Source organism: Pristis pectinata, chromosome 5, assembly GCF_009764475.1.
Source record: "Pristis pectinata isolate sPriPec2 chromosome 5, sPriPec2.1.pri, whole genome shotgun sequence".
Classification (NCBI taxonomy): Eukaryota; Metazoa; Chordata; class Chondrichthyes; order Rhinopristiformes; family Pristidae; genus Pristis; species Pristis pectinata.
The window spans coordinates 74656639-74669414 of NC_067409.1; the positions used below are offsets into that span (position 1 = coordinate 74656639).

The 12776-nt window shown below is 43.9% G+C and overlaps 1 protein-coding gene across 5 annotated transcripts in view; it reads right to left on the reverse strand.

Moving 5' to 3' along the window:
* The window catches only part of phactr1 (phosphatase and actin regulator 1), a 292118-nt gene that overhangs the window by 175927 nt on the left and 103415 nt on the right, over positions 1 to 12776 (reverse strand). Inside the window, exon 1 of one of the 5 annotated variants that reach the window (XM_052016094.1) lies at positions 6608 to 6663. The exons of the other annotated variants lie outside the window; for them this stretch is intronic. The gene's annotated coding sequence lies outside the window, so the exon portion shown is untranslated. Of the gene's footprint in view, positions 1 to 6607; positions 6664 to 12776 lie in introns of those variants that run through there. 5 annotated transcript variants of the gene reach the window in all.

The following is a 12776-nucleotide window of genomic DNA, read 5'->3' on the forward strand; positions in this document are numbered from 1 at the left end:
ACATCCTTTAAATGTGGGAGGAAAGCGGAGAACACAGAGGAAGCCTGTGTAGTCACAGTGACAACGTGTAAAACTCCACACAGACAACATCAGAGATCAGGATCAAACCCGGGTTGCTGAAGCTGTGAGGCAGCAGCATTAGCAGCTACACCACTGTTCTGCTCCCAGATAGTGTTTTTACCCAGGGTACGAATTGACAGCCTTAGGGAGCTGGTCCCGAGACATGTACTCACAAATCTGATAAAATAGCAGTTTGCATTATTACTTCATCTTTGTTTTAAATGCAACCTACACAAATAGATAATACAAACAACTTGTAAAACTTAGATTCTGGCTTAATCTTTGTTTCTGATTTCCAAATTCAGTGGCTACTTTTGCACACAGATTTTCTAGTACCTGAAATAATAAAACCAAACAACATTGCTGCAAGGTAATCAGGGTGTGCAATTCGAGAGCAGTGCTCGATTTATTTCTTGATGATCAGACCAGTACTAACAACCTTAGGCATTCATTAGTCAAATAGGGAGAAAATCAAGGCAGAAGTGTAAAGTGCTTGTTATTGCAAGCAATCAACGTCTGCTGGTAAGAAATTCACACAACAAAAACCAAAATAAGTAATTATTAAAATAGAACTGGTAAATTGGTTTATTATTGCCACACGTACTGAGGTACAGTGAAAAACTTTGTTTTGCATGCCATCCATACAGATCATTTCATTACGACAGTGCATTGAGGTAGTACAAGGGAAAAGCAATTAACAGAATGCAGAATAAAGTGTTACAGTTATGGAGAAAGTGCAATGCAGGCAGACAATAAGGTACAAAGCCATAATGAGGTAGATATAAGTCCATCTTATTGTACTAGGGGACTGTTCAATAGTCTTATAATGGTGGGATAGAAGCTGTCCTTGAGCCTGGTGGTATGCGCTTACAGGCTTTTGTATCTTCTGCCCAGTAGGAGGGAGAGAAGAGAGGATGTCTGGGATGGGTGGGGTCTTTGATTATCTTGGTTGCTTTACCAAGGTAGCGAGAAGTGTAGACAGAGTCCGTGGAGGGGAGGTTGGTTTCCATAATATGCGGAGCTGTATCCACAACTCCCTCCAGTTTCAAAGCAAAATCAAGGCAGCAGGGTTAGCATCCCAATTTCCTTAAAAAGTAAACTCCAAGTATCATAGAATCTTGAGAGGATGGCATTTTGAAGATTTTAGGAGGTGGAAGGGTTGTTTCCTACCACACCAACTTCTCACAGCAATCACTCACTCTGGTACGTCATACCAGTGTGAGAGATAAAATCACCAGCCTTATCAGTCAGTTATCACAGTACGAGGAGTAGCAGTCCAACTTTTCCTGAATGCCATCTTATTAGCCCTGTGAATGCATTGGCACTCTCTTGGGCAGAACAGGTACAATTTTGTCAGTGAGATTAAATTTAAATCTGAATGCTTGAAAATATTTTTCTTGAAATTTCCTGTTATATTGTGCATGTATTCAATGTGCTTTTAAATACACGAGATTTCAACTCACGGCTGTCGACAGAAGGAAAGCAGGTTACAAACATACAGCAAGTGATACAGCACAGAAATAAGCCCTTCAGCCAACTATGTCTATGCCAACCATCAAGCACCTATTCTATACTAATTCCTTTTACCAGCACTTGTTTCATCACCTTCACTGCCTTGGTGATCAAAGTGCTTGTCTAGCTACTTCTCAAATTGCGTGAGTACCTGCCTTCACCACCTTCTTTGGCAGTGCTCTCCAGATTCCAAACAACCTCTGGGGGAAAAAAATTCTTCCTCACATCCCCTCTAAATCTCTTACCCTTTGCCCTAAAACTACAACTCTAGTCTCAGACACCTCTGCCATCTAGAAAAGTTTATACAATCTGCTCTATGCCCCTTATAATTTTGTACACCTCTATCAGGCCTCCCCTGAGCCTCCTCTGCTCCAGGGAACACAAACACAGTCTATTCATTTGCCTGGTCAATGTTAATGGGGTCACCCACAAATCCCAGCACTGCAACACACACTGACACTCTTACACATCTCAGTTCATAGCTGTTCATCTGCACCAGCATTCCCTGCTTGCACCATGGGGCATGGATCTGCTGGTTTCTCTCAGACTGTCCATTCCCACAACATCTGCTGGTCGTCTAGTGTCTCCTCCCCTGCAAAGGAGCAGACTCCCAGCAGCACAGCTACAGGCAGAAAGGAAACACACCACAAAAACAGTGGATCAGCACAGACCTTGAACAAGCAGGAACAGATGGGAAGCACAAGGGTGATTAGTTAACCTGATCAGTGTTAAGTGTTTGTGAGCACTCCGATTTTTATTTGTGAGGATTTGATAATGAAATCCTTACAGGGCTCTAACCTTATGGACCAGCCTTTCATGTGGGACCTTGTCAAAGGCCTTACTGAAGTCCATGCACACCACATCAACTGCACTGCCCTCATCAATGTTTAGTTACCTCTTCAAACAACTTCAGTTCGTCAGACAGGATCTCCCACCAACAAATCCGTGCTGACAATCCCTGGTCAATCCCTGCTTTTCCAACTGTCAATTAATTCTGTCCCTCAGAATAATTTCTCTTCCTCTGACATTAGAATAACTGAGCTATATTTACATGGCTTATCCCTGCTGCCCTTCTTGAATAAAGGTACCCATTTGCTGTCTACTAGTCATCTGGAACCTCATCTGTGGCCAGAAAAGATTTGAATATCTCCGTCAGAGCCCCAGCTATCTCCTCCCTTGCTTCCTATAGCAACCTGGGACACATCTTGTCAGTCCCTGGGGATGTATCGTGCTCCACGCCCGCTAAGACATCTGTTACCTCTCTTTTTTTAATTTTAATGTGGTATATAATTCCAACTGAAATCTCCAATTACAGCATGTTTTTCCTTATGAACACAGATGAAAAATATTCACATAAGACTTTGCCCACGTCCTCTTCCGAAGGGCATTGTCCTGGGCCCAACCATTTCCAGCTGTTTCCTTCTGTCATATAATCAGACTTCAGGATGAAGTGTATAGTGAACAGTTCTATCCGCAACTTTTCACATAATGAATCAGTTCATGTCTGCATGCAGCAAACCATGGCCAACATTCAGGCACAGATTGGTAGGTGACCACCAAGATTTGCAACACACAATTACGAGGTAAACATCTCCAACAAAGGAAGGTCTCTTCTCATTCCCTTCACATTCATCACCAATAGCCTGTCCTGGTTAAATCACGTAGATGCCATGGCCAAGAAAGCTCACCAGTCCCTCTACTTCCTCAGGAGGCTAAAGAAGTTCGGTGTGTCCCCTTTGACACTCACTAACTTTTATCGATGCACTACAGAAAGCATCTACCTGGGTGCATTATGGCTTGGTACGGCAACTGCTCTGCCCAGGACCACAAGAAACTGCAGTGAGTTGTGGACACAGCCCAGCACGTCATGGAAACCAGCCTCCTCTCCTTAGACTTTGTCTTTATCTCTTGCTGCCTTGGTGAAGCAGCCAGCATAATCAAAGACCCCACCCACCTGAGTCATTCTCTCTTCTCTCCTCTTCTATCAGGTAGAAGATACAGGAGCCTGAGGACACATACCACCAGGCTCGAGGACAGCTTCTATCCCACTGTGATAAGACTATTGAATGGTTCTCTTATACAATGAGATAGACTCTGACCTCACAATCTACCTTATTGTGACCTTGCACCTTATTGTCAACCCGCACTGCACTTTCTCTGTAGCTGTGACACTATTCTGTACTGTTATTGTTTTTACCTGTACTACCTCAATGCACTCTGTACTAATGCAATGTATCCGCACTGTGTAATGAATTGACCTGTATGATCGGTATGCAAGACAAGTTTTTCACTGTACCTCGGTACAAGTGACAATAATAAACCAAAACCAATACCAATAACAACTATGTAAGGGCAGTTCAGCAGCTAGGTATCCCACAATAGATTGACATCTATTCTGGAAGGAGTCAGAATGACTGAAGTTAATTTTCACAGTCACCCTGCCAAACACTGACAGAACAGTTGCCCTGCTCAGAGCTTGAAGCAGGCAGATATCAATGAGCATTTCCTTACATTCTGCATGTTACTCTTCACTGAGATTCAGGTAGGAGAATTACTCCCTATACATTTGGAGCAAGCGTGGTCTCCACCAGTACCAACTCCCCCTTCCATCGGCTTGTTGGCAACCCAATGAACCAGAGGTCACTCAAAGAACTGGTTGAACTGCTTTTGGAGGTGGGCAGCCAGAGAATCAAGGGGCCAGATCTTCTGACCACCTGTGGTGGAAGTACGCCATTGGGAGTGCAGTGTTTCTTCCAGCGAGCTCCCAGATGCAATACCCTGGCAGGTGACAAGTCGCCTGATGTTCAACAAGGCCCCACCTTCCCAACAGCGATTGCCTGGCTTTGCTCTGTAGAATAGTTGGTGAAGACCCGTCCCCAGCCTCGTCAGCTGTCAAGGGCAGCAACGTTAAGAGTGCCGTGCAAGTACATCAGTGGTGTCACTTTCACATACATGTCAGGCTAAAACCTTGGAGTTGCGTTGTTGCGCATCTTGCTTTGGGCCAGCCCCTGTAGTAATTCCACTTAAGTTTTTGTGAGTGAGATGTTAAGGAAATATACTATGGTCTTCCCTAAACAGTCACTTGTCATTTCATGAGCCTAGCCAAGCCTTGTTTAATTAAGCATGCCATGCTAAATGATGAACTCTTGATCTCTCAATCTACCTCGTCATGGCCCCTGCACTTTATTTGTCTGCCTGCACTGCACTTTCTCTGTAACTGTAACACTACATTCTGCATTCTGTTTTTCTTTTTACTACCTCGATGTACTTAAGTATGGCATGCAAAACAAAAGCTTTTCACAGTATCTCAGTACAGGTTGCAGATGACACTGAAATAGGTGGTGTCATGACCGGGAAGATGGTTATCAGGATTTACAGAGGGATCTTGATCAGCTGGGTAAGTGGGCCAAGGAATGGCGAATGGAGTTTAATTCGGATAAGGGCGAGGTGTTGCACTTTGGGAAGGCAAATGATAGTAGGATCTTCACAGTGAACGGTAGGACCCTGGGGAGTGTTGTAGAACAGAGGAACCTAGGAATACAAGTACATGGTTCCCTGAAAGTAGCATCGCAGGTAGACAGTATGGTGAAGAAGACTTTTGGCATGCTGGCCTTCATCAGCCAGGGTACTGAGCAAAGAAGCTGGGATGTTATGTTGCAGTTATACAAGACGTTGGTGAGGCCGCATTTGTTATGGTCATCCTGCCATAGGAAAGATGCCCTTAAGATGAAAAAAGTGCAGAAGAGATTTATGAGCATGTTGCTGGGACTTGAGGGACTGAGTTATGGAGAGAGGTTGGGCAGATTGGGACTTTTTTCATTGGAGTGTAGGACAATGAGGGGTGATCTTACAGAGGTGTATATGAGGGGCATAGATAGGGTCAATGCGCGCAGGCTTTTTCCCAGGGTTGGGGAATCCAGAACTAAAAGGTAAGAGGGAAGAGATTTAATAGGGACCTGAGGGGCAACATTTTCACCCAGAGTGGGGTCAGTATATGGAATGAGCTGCCAGGAGAAGTGGTTGAGACATTTAAAAGGTACTTGGAGACGTACATGGATAGGAAAGATTTTGAGGGATATGGGTCAAATGTGGGCAAATGGGACTAGCTTAGGTGGGCATCTTGGTTGGCACAGACCAGTTGGGCCGAAGGACCTGTTTCTGTGCTGTATAACTCTACGACTCTATCTGACAATAATACACCAAAACCAACACACTTTGAGGTTGGTTTAAAAAAAAACTTCCGGAGGGTAGTATGAGAGATCCTGGCACCAACCTCTCTCAGGGTGGGGGCACAGCTCAGCAAGCTTGCTGTAGGTCTGGGATCTCTCCCTGGCTGTAATCCCAAGGAACTGGGTCAGCATCAGGGCCAGTGAACTCATTCTGCTGAGTCACTCTCTGCAAGGGATCACAACGCAATCATTTCGTTGTTGAGTGATGAAGAAAAATTGAAAGGCCAAACACTGCAGATGCTGCAAATCTAAAATAGAAACTAAAAGTGCTGGAAATACTGAGCAGGGGCAAAAAAAAGTATGGTTTAAGTATTTTGATCAGCCAATAACTTAATGTTTTATCTTTTCATTGATGAAAATAATCACGATGATATAAAGTTGAGCCAACAGGTAAAGTAAAATTTGTTATCAAAGAACAAACTTTTGGAAGCAAGAAAATGCACTTCCACTTGGAAAGTATGCTACACTTTGGCCTAACAGCCAATTCCTCTCTCTCCAGAGTAGTTGCAGGAGAGTGTATTCTCTTGTCTGTGTACCACCCGCTGACAAAGATAAAGCTCAAATAATCTGCAGTTGATAAAGTTGCTGATGCCAAGCATTCTGGTGTTTGATTTAGCGTTTATGCATCACTGAATCAATAGCCTCAAGAACAGATTTTTCCAGATATAACAGGAAAGAGAAGCACAACCCAGGGTTGTCCACCAATCATAGTTAATGTGCACGTTTAACACCAAGAAAATTTCTGTTAATTTTTCAACCAGGCAATAAACATGCAACTTTGCTTTTAAGCCACGAGCAACATCTACCTTCAGTGGGCCCTCTGCTGGCCTGCAGGGAAGGCTCAAACTGATTGCATTCCCTCCACAAGCAACCTCCATCTGCCACAATGTCTTACTATTAGACCATGGGTATTAGTGTTTCCCCGAACCAATCAAATTCACAGCGTCTCCAGTCACAATCTCTCATGGGCACTGAAAGAGTACATTAAAAAAAATGAGAGACAGAGACGCAGAGGGTGGGGGGAGGGGTGGTGACAGAGGGAGGGAGAGGAGGAGTCACTGAGGGAGGGCAGAAGGGGTGGATTCACCGAGGGAGGGAGGGGCAGGGACACAAAAGGGGGAGAGGCGGAGACAGAGGGGTGGTGACACAGAGTTGGGGGAAACACAGAGGGGGCGGGGCAGAGTCACAGTTGGAGGGAGGGGCAGAGACACTGAGGGAGGGAAGGACGGAGTCAATATGGGAGGGATGGAGAGAGGGAGGGGCGGAGACAGCAAGGGATGGGGGAGGTCCAGAGACACTGGGGGAGGAGCGGAGTCAACAAGGGAGGGGCAATGAAGGGGGTGGAAACAGCAAGGGAGGAGTGGAGGGAGAGGAAGGGAGGGAGGTGCAATGAGTGAAGGAGACGTAGTGAGGGAGGGCAAGGCACCAGCCGTAAGACAAGGAGGAAATAGTGGGGCAAAGGTTCTGAGAGCGGTAGGGCTGCCAAAGGAGTGGTGGTGGAGGGAGGGGTGGGGTGGGGTGGAAGGGGAGGGAGTGGTGAGACAGGGAAGGAAGGAAGGAAACATGCTGCACACGTGACCCAGAATCGGATCGTCAGACAGCCTTCCTCCCTCCAAAGGACGTTCCCACCACAGGTTTTGACCCCTCTCCTTCCAGCCCACGTTCAATCCACGGGCACGGTAGTGTAGCGGTTAGCGTAATGCTATTACAGCGCCAGCGACCTGGGTTCAATTCCGGCTGCTGTCTGTAAGGAGTTTGTATGTTCTCTCCGTGTGTCTGCATGGGTTTCCTCCCACATTCCAAAGATGTACGGGTTAGGAAGTTGTGGGCATGCTATGTTGGCGCCGGAAGCGTGGCGACACTTGCGGGCTGCCCCCAGAACACTCTATGCAAAAGATGCATTTCACTGTGTGTTTCGATGTACATGTGACTAATAAAGAAATCCCATCTCATCTCACCTCATCCTCCGTGACCCCCCCACCCACTGTTTCACCAACTGGCAGATTGGCAGAAAGTCAGAGTGAAGCAGAAGGGGCTAATGTATAAAAGCCTTCTGGAAGGTGCTCTGGATACAGTGATGGTTATATCTGTAAGCCATTGCGAGTTTCAATTCCACTGAAATACTAAATCTCAGTGCTAGCCACAGTCTAAGCACACTCGCCCTCCAGCTCATGTGCCAGATAACCCACAGATGCCAAATGAATCCTGCAAGCCATGACTATGTGCTTCAGGATGACTACAAGCCCATGGACCAAACAATGCCCAGTTACTTAACCAATGCTGTTGTATAGAGACTGGCAATGGACCACAGGCCTCTCAACACAGTGGGTGAGGGACCCTTATTCATCCTTCAGTTAATCCTCCTGAGGGACCATCACACCGTGATTAGTTGACCTATATTGCAATGAGGTGACTACAACATGGAAGTTTCTGCAAGATGTGGCAGCTGTTGCTTTGACCAGTGATCACTGGACACACTTCAGTAATTACAGAGACCTTGGAGTCACTGCTCACCTGGTGAATGTTGCCCATCACTTACTTTAACAGGAACACATTCCAAAGGGGGATGCGATGTTGAAACTGTGCCAAGCATTTCTCAGATATTGTGGGAGAATGATGGTCAAGGAGCAGTGAGAATAATTAGTTCTGATGGTGCATGTAATCTGACAGCAGTTGTTAGCCTTATTACATCATGTTTCTTAGATTTAAAAGATACACTTTAACAATAAAGAGACTGCAATATAGCACTGCATGTGAAATGAAAATAGTGCAAATATTTGCAATCAAAAGTAATAAAGCGAGCCCTGCGTACTTTGTATTCCATCTTATAGTTGAAAGCAATACCACTGAAAAACACCCAGAAATATTGCTAGCCCATTATTGTGAAAGTGGGTGGTCAAAACTCATTAACCAAGAACTTTTAAACCTTGTGATTAACTGAGATTAATGTTTTGAATCAATAGGCAGCTTCAGCAAGCACAAATGGGAAAGAACAAAGACAGAACGCTGGAAGAAATAATAGAATCCGTCAGCATCTGTGGAGACAAAAGATATAAGTCGACATTTTGGGTTGAGACCCTGCATCTGATGCAGTGTCTTGACCTGAAACGTCGATAGTTTTTGGCTCCACACATGCTGCTTGACTCGCTGAGTTCTTCCAGTATTCTGTTTTTGCTCTAGATTCCAGCATCTGCAGTCTCTTCTGCCTACAAATGGCAAAGGGTTGTCTGGGAGTCTTGGAAATGTTTATTTCATTATAGCACTTAATTATGTTTGAGGCTACCTGTTACCTACTGAATCTAACTATTCCTCTTCCAGTAACTTTCCTACTGCACCTCAATTGTATTCACCTCATTTTCAACATCTTCAGGATCTGTATCCTGCTGATTGGGCGTTAACAGTGATGAAGGATTCCAATGATCATGTTATTTCCATTAACTTCTAACTGCTTCGTAGTATTTCTGCATTTTAATGACGTGAACTGCAAAATCTCGTGAAGTAAACTTCCAGAATTTTTTCTCAACACCTTAAGTTATCCTCATTTCTCAAGTCCATACTCTTAAGGGGTGATGCCACATCTTATATCCACATATATACACACCCACCTCAAAGCTTAAATCCATCTTGAGCAGTCAAACAATTGCCACATCCCCAAAAACAGCTGGAGAACAGCCTTCATTACAGATTAGAATGTGGTCATTTATACAGGTTGCATCCTGGGTTGTAGGAGGTGTTATGGATTAGGTTGCCATTTGGTGAGTGTCCCTTTAAAATATAGTACAGTAGAGTGGTAGTGTGTGTGTGTGGTGTCATCACGACAGCAAGAAGATAACAACGTGCTGACGTTTTTTGCTCAGTGAGTCAGAAAGAGAGAGAGGGAGAGAGAGACACTGACTGCTGGTCTCTGTATCGATGGATGAAGAACAATAACTGTGTCTGTCACTACAATTCACATATGGATTTTTGGAGCAATCCAGTGGAGTCCACTCTGTCATTAACCTGTAGAAGGAAGCAGGTATTTGTGTGGACGGCCATGTCTCGAATGCCTTTCGGGGTGGCAGATACTTTGGAACAAAACAGTGGAGATCATCAGTGATTGAGGTGTCGTATGGGTTCCATCGTGGAACATTTGGATTTCATAATTTCTCTCTATATTCTCTCTACATTTTCTCTTCAGTCAACGGTGGATTTTCAAAAGCCTTTGCTCACGTTTCACCTTATGACTTGCTGAGCTGAACTTTCAGAACTACTCCTGGACTTGGAGTTTGGGAATTGGCCACACACACACTTTGGATTTAGTTTTTGGGGTTAATGTTTAATATCTAACATTTTTACTTTTCTTATTATTACAAGCAGTTATTAATAAAATAGTTTCTAACACTTATACATGACTCGGTGTGTTTCTATTGCTGCTGGTATGTAACAGAGGGACCTGCCTGGAAAAAATGATTTTTATTTCTGTCCGACCAATAAAACTCTGTGTTGGCAATAAATGGAGAATTTTCAATATCATCCATTTTGCTTTAAGAATGTCGCAGATGGCTTTCAAATCGAGTACGCGGACCACCGACAATTTTTCGTGGGATGTGCTGGTCAGTAGTGTGACAGAGATGATGGTAACAAATGTTAATAAATCTAAGTGTGTAGGAGCTGATTTAAAACTAACTACAGTGTAGCTGCATTTTATCACCTGAAAATCGATGCATCTTTGCACTGAAGGATATTTTATTAACAGGAAAGACCTGATTTTGCCAAACACTAAAACGAATCCAAGAAAACACTCCTCAATGATCCAAAAATTTAAAAAGTTACAGAAATGTATGCAATTGTGGAAAAGGCAATCAGCATGCTTTGTTTATATTGGGAGAAGAAGAGATGTACGAGGGTAGAAGGGAGAAATCCAGATGTTGGAAATGGAACATTTGGCAGCACACATCCACAGGGATATAGAAGCCATTTTCCATTATGAAGGGGTGAAATTAACCTTCAGCAGTTGAGGCAATGGCAAATCACAGCTCATTTAATAAAGGCCGATTTGGAGCAGAAGTTATTAAATGAGCATCTAACTCGCTATTGGTCATTTTACAGAATTGTGTCCAATGAAGGCTTTTTTCCTTTTATAATTCACAAGTGATGCGTTTCTACAATTTTTTGCAGTTAAAACTAATTGACATTTCGATTGAGTTGGCTATTATTTACATAAAATTTGCTTTCAGAATCACTCACCTGTACCCATCTTACCTCCCATATCAGTTTACAGAGGAACATTTCCTCCCCGCCACTGCCTCTCATCTCCACACCTTCTCCAGACCAGGAGAAAATGCAACTATGTACTCTCTCTTCTTTCTTCACCAGCTCACACTGAACTCTGGTTTCTGTAGACTTCAGTTCAAATGTATATCCTCCCCCTAACTCTCATCACCCCAAACTCCATTCAATTTAACAAAACAAATAGCTGGAGGAACTTAGTGGGTCAGGAAGCATCTATGGAGAGAAATGGACAGTTGACATTTCGGGTCAAGACCCTTCATCTTGACTGACCCAAAACATCCGCTATCCATTTCCCTGTACAGATGCTGCCTGACCCATTGAGTTCCTCCAGTGGTTTGATTTTTTTTGCTCCAGATTCCAGCATCTGAGTCTCTTGTATCTTCACACAATTTAACCTAGCACTCTTCATTTGTCCAACTGAGATAAATCAACTTTTTACCATTGCTATCCCCAATTTGCAATGCCAAAATTAACCCCTCTTCCCTACTCCAACTTCCTTTGCCTCCGTCATAAAGCATCCCACACACCTCTGCCCTTTCCCTTCTCAGTCTTCATATCAGTTTGCTCCTTTATCACCAAACACCACCTATGATCATTGGATTGATTCAGAATAGGGATAAAAGTACCCAAAGCCGAGTCCTTAACCAGTACATTAAACGATTCTGAAGCAGACAAAGAACCCAAAGCAAAGATAGAAGCACCATCACAAAAAGCCCATTGTAACAACACAAGGCTTCTACTCAATTTAGGCTTGTTCATCACTGAGCAATTATGAGACTATACAGTTAAAATGCAGCACATCCTGTCATTACTGACTATTGCCACGTGTTACTGGTGTCAGGATTCACCAAGTCCTATAATTTCCTGTTAAAATATTGCACACGAACTCGACAGCTTAACTGCCTAAATGTCTTCACATAAATTGCTTAAATTGCTGTTTTTTTGTTTGAAAGTGCGAAGTTGCTGAATGGCCACAGTGAAGGTGCATTAGATAGTGCAGCAGGCCAGGGGTTTTGGAGTTTTATTCATACAGCACGGAAACAGGCCCTTTGGCCCAACTTGTCCATGCTGACCAAGGTGTCTACCTAAGCTAGTCCCATTTGCGAGCATGGAAACAGGGCATTCAGCCCACCACAGTAGCCATCAAGCATCCATTTACACTAATTCTACACTAATCCCATTTTATTTTCATTCTCTCCACATTCCTATAAACTTCCCCCCAGATTCTATCACTCATCTACACACTAGGGGCAACTCACAGTGGCTAATTAACCTCCTAGCTCACTCACTTGTGAGATGTGAGAAGAAACTCGAGCACCCAGAAGAAACCCATGCGGTCACAGGAAGAATGTACAAACTCCACATGGACAGCACCTGAGGTCAGGATCGAACCCGGGTGGCTGAAGCTGCAAGGCAGTGACTCTACTATTGGTATTGGCATTGGTATTAGTTTATTATTGTCACACGCATCGAGATAAAGCTTTTGTTTTGCGTACCATCCAGACAGATCATTCCATACAAAATTACATCGAGGTAGGAAAAAGAAAACAGAATGCAGAATATAGTGTTATAGTTACAAAGAAAGTGCAGTGCAGGTAGACAAATAAAGTGCAAAGGCCACAGCAGGGTACATTGGGAGATCAAGGGTTCATCTTTCAGCGTATGGGAGGTCTGTTTAAGAGTGGGATAGGAGCTGTCATTGAG